The 4,370-nt window shown below is 54.9% G+C and overlaps 1 pseudogene across 1 annotated transcript; it reads left to right on the top strand.

The window, feature by feature from the left end:
* Positions 1-357: 357 nt before the first annotated feature.
* On the top strand, positions 358-1,264 carry LOC311165910 (olfactory receptor 14J1-like; annotated as a pseudogene). Its single transcript has one exon. The product of its transcript is annotated as an olfactory receptor 14J1-like (transcript).
* The last annotated feature ends 3,106 nt before the right edge of the window (positions 1,265-4,370 follow it).

Genomic DNA, 4,370 nt, shown 5'->3' with positions numbered 1-4,370 from the left:
TAGAACTGCAAGTGCAGATGCTACCAAGCCTGTCTGCAGTAGGAGTGATTCCCATGACAAATCCTGAATATCCAGCCTTGTGCCTTTGCCCCATGGCCACAAACCCAAGGCAGTGGGGCAGGGGATGGCTCCTAGAGAGCTCCCACTCACAGACCTGGCTGCTCCTGGCACACTCAGCCAGCACAACTGGAGCTCAGGCAGGGACCTAGGGGAAGGTTTTCCTAGAGCAGGAACAAGTGTGGGTGAGCCCCAGCGGAACAGTCTAAAGGGAATGGCCCAGCTTTAGCTCAAAGCAGCCTCTCCTGACTTGTCACTGTCCTTTCTTCATGAACAGGTCCCCATGTGCAGCCCCAGCAAATGTCCAACAGCAGCTCCATCAGCCACTTCCTCCTGCTGGCATTGGCAGACACGCGGCAGCTGCAGCTCCTGCACTTCTCCCTCTTGCTGGGCATCTCCCTGGCTGCCCTCCTGGGCAACGGACTCATCATCAGCGCCATAGCCTGCAGCCACCAGCTTGACACACCCATGTTTTTCTTCCTGCTCAACCTGGCCCTCACTGACCTGGGCTCCATCTGCACCACTGTCCCCAAAGCCATGCACAATTCCCTTTGGGACACCAGGGACATCTCCTACACAGGATGTGCTGCACAGCTCTTTTTGTTTGTTTTCTTTGGTACAACAGAGTATTTCCTCCTGACCATCATGTCCTACGACCGCTACGTGTCCATCTGCAAACCCCTGCACTACGGGACCCTCCTAGGCAGCAGAGCTTGTGCCCACATGGCAGCAGCTGCCTGGGCCAGTGCCTTTCTCTATTCACTGCTGCACACAGCCAATACATTTTCCCTGCCCCTGTGCCATGGCAATGTCCTGGGCCAGTTCTTCTGTGAAATCCCACAGATCCTCAAGCTTTCCTGCTCCAAATCCTACTTCAGGGAACTTGGGCTTCTTAGAGTTAGTGGCTGTTTGGTACTTGGCGGTTTTGTGTTCATTGTTTTCTCCTATGTGCAGATTTTCAGGGCCGTGCTGAGGATCCCCTCAGAGCAGGGACGACACAAAGCCTTTTCCACCTGCCTCCCTCACCTGGCTGTGATCTCCCTGTTCCTCAGCACTGGCACATTTGCTCACCTGAAGCCCCCCTCCATGTCCTCCCCATCCCTGGATCTGGCCCTTTCAGTCCTGTACTCGGTGGTGCCTCCAGCCCTGAACCCCCTCATCTACAGCCTGAGGAACCAGGAGCTCAAGGGTGCAGTGTGGAGACTGATGACTGGATGGTTTCAGGAACATTAAACTGCTGGCCAATTTCTGCAAATCACTTGTAAAAAAAATCATCTTTGCTACTTGTTGTTGCTTTCATTGTAGTTTTTATTTCCATTGTTTTGATTCTCTCATATTGTCTATGAAGAAATTTCCTTTCTCATGCCGTTTCTCATTTTGTCTCTGTCCAACATCCCTGTGGCCACAGACTGAGTCAATGAGGGGCTGCGCTCTTGGTGGCTTTAGGCAAACTAAAGGATCTCCCAGAAAAGTTTTCTACAGAGATGCCCTTTTGTTGCCTTCTCTGGAGCTGCAGCAGCAATGTCTGCGTGCAGAGCTGGGGACAGATCAGTGCTGGCCCAGCAGCAGTGCCCAGCAGCAGCAGCAATTGGTGTTGCCAGTGCTGCTCCTGTAGCACTGCCCCACTGCCCTGGTGGCCCTGGTGTTGCTGTAGGGCCTGAGTGCTCTCGGGGCAGGTCACAGTCCTGGGGTGGCAGTGCTGGGGCTGCAGCAGGGACAGGCCATGGGCACTGCTGGGGCAGCGCTGACACCTCAGGACAGGCCATGGGGACCTCCAGGCTCCTTGCCCAGGCTCTCTCAAGAATACGCCCAGGCCAATGCTAGCACAGAAAACCCCTGTGAGCAGCCCCAGGGTGGCCGTGGGCAGGCTGGGGGACAAACAGCATGGCTGGTGCTCTGCAAGGGCCCTGGGGAAGATGGGAAGATGCAGCAGAGCAGGGGCTGATCCATCCCCAGTGTGCTGGACAGCCCAGGGCAGTGTCCCAGAGCATCCTCATGGAGCTGCCAACAACCTTTCCCCTCTGCAGTCCTGGCCTCTCCCCCAGCTCACACAGGTGCCCCATCCTTGCAGGCACAGACACGGCAGCACTGGCTCAGGAGCTTCTGTTTGCATTGCACAGAGCAGGGGGGAGCACCCCCATGCTGTTGGTGTGGGGACACAAACCTGAGGGAGCACAAATGCCATCAGCCCCTGGGGCCAGCAAGGGCTGGGGGACACCAGGGAAACCACTCATCTTTGTCCTGGCCTCTGCAGTCAGACAGAAAGTTTGTTCCCATCAGCTGGGAGTTTCCTGTCCCACTGCAGACGTTGTTGCTCAGAGCCAGGGCTGCCTGGCAGCCACCCCCAAATTGCCCTGAGCATTTCCTTTGCTTCACTTTTGCTTTCTTTACTCTTCCTGCTACAAATTTCTTCCTCTTGCCCACCCCTGTTCCCTCCCCTACAAACAGCCCATCCCTCTTTGCTCTTTCCTCTCTGGCCCCACTCCCCATTTCAGTTCTTGACTTGGCACCATGGGAATGTTCCTTGGGCAGCAGGATCATCCTCCAAGTGCTGCAGGAATTGTCTGCAGGCTCCTGCAGTGCCTCCTGCTGCTCCCGTGCCACAGGTACCACAAGCCAGGGGGTCACATCAGGGCTGCTGTGTCTGCCTCGTGGGCTCCCTGTTCTGGGCAATGAGGAGGAGCTGCAGAGGCTCTGCAGGACTGACAGGTTTGGCTTTGGGCCTGGCAGGAGAATCTGAGGGACCTGGGCTGCTGGAGCTTCTGAAGAGGAGGCCCAGGGCTCATCCTGCAACTGCTCCAAGGGTGCTTTCAGAGAATCCCAGAACCAGCATGGGTGGAACAGGCCATGGAGATCATCAGGTCCAACCTGTGCCCTGACACCACCTTGTCTCCCCTGGGTTTCCTTTTCTACAGGATAAACAACCCCAGCTCACTCAGCCGCTTCTCACAGGACTTGTTCTCCAGACCCCTCCCCAGCCTTGTTGCCCTTCTCTGGACATGCTCCAGCCCCTCCACGTCCTTCCTAAATTGGGGGCCCCAGAACTGGATGCAGCACTCGAGGTGCTGCTGAACCAGTGCCCCTCAGCACAGGGGAAGAATCACTGTCCTGCTCCTGCTAGCCACACCATTCTGGATCCATAGGATTGCCAGGGGTTGGATGAGGGAAATGGTGGGGAGGGGGTGCAGAATAAGTCTGTTTGATTGATTGACATGAAGGGTCTTGATCTTCCTATCTATTCAGACTGAATTAGAACGTGCTGGAGGTCAATATATATTGGACATTGCTCATAACAAAATATAAACAGGAAAAGAATACAGGATAAAACAGTTCTCTTTCCTTTTTTTAAAATATAGCAGATTCATATTGAATATCCTTCTAAAATTTGTCGAATCAACCACAGAAGAATTAAAAATTTAGATTATTCCTTGGGGCTTTTCTTGTTTCAGTGTTTTGAACAAATGTTTAGGAGCTTTTGTCACTGAATTCCTGAACTCAAGAGCTCAATAAAGAAGAGGCCTCTGGAGTAGTAAAATTCATTTGCAACCTCCAAGTGGCTGACGGTCCATCCCTGTTGCTGTTGGTTTGTGGTCCCTGGGGAGTCCCCAGAGGGCCCCCTAAGCTGTGTGTTTGCAGGTAGCAGCAGGCAGGCAAGGAGACTCCACAAGGCTTCTGAGGCTGCTGATTAGATGAGGGTGCTAATTATTGGGGGTGCCAGCCCCGGGAGCAGCATGGTTTCTGAGGGAGAAGGGGGGAAGTGGGAGGGAAGGGGAGACAGGGAGAGCCTTGGGAGCAAAGGGCCAAGAGAGAGCCTGGTCTGCCTGGCCCAGCCCAACAGGGAGATTCAAAGTGGGCACAGAATAAGACTTGGGCCAATGGGATTACAGATACCTGATACTCCAGGGGAGGATCACAGGCTTGGAATAAGCCCTACATTTTCAAGGGGTGAGACAGAGCTTAACATTTAAATAAAATCTAACACCACAAAAAAATGTAACACCATTACACATTCCCATCAGAGCAGCAATGAACAGGAATGGGCACAGCTCTGTGGCTGCCCCAGCTCTGGGATGGGCCCTGGGCCTCCAGAGCAGGAGCAGCTCTGGAGGGCCCCAAGGCCGGGGCTCTTGTGCTGCCGTGGCCAGATGGGATGGCAGCAGGGGCTGCAGAGCTCTCACCACCTCAGGCAGAGGGAAGCAGGGCACCCAGGGAACCTCCTTGTGCCTTGGCCAAGCCCCTTCCCCCATGGCTGGGGCCGAGTCCTGTGGAAGCTGCAGCTGCTGCTGTGCCCTTGCCAGGGGCTGAGGCCGTGG

This window comes from Fringilla coelebs, assembly GCF_963513975.1.
Source record: "Fringilla coelebs genome assembly, contig: SCAFFOLD_33, whole genome shotgun sequence".
Lineage (NCBI taxonomy): Eukaryota > Metazoa > Chordata > Aves > Passeriformes > Fringillidae > Fringilla > Fringilla coelebs.
The sequence above is the reverse complement of the archived record's forward strand: the minus strand, read 5'-3'. Positions and strand labels throughout refer to the sequence as shown.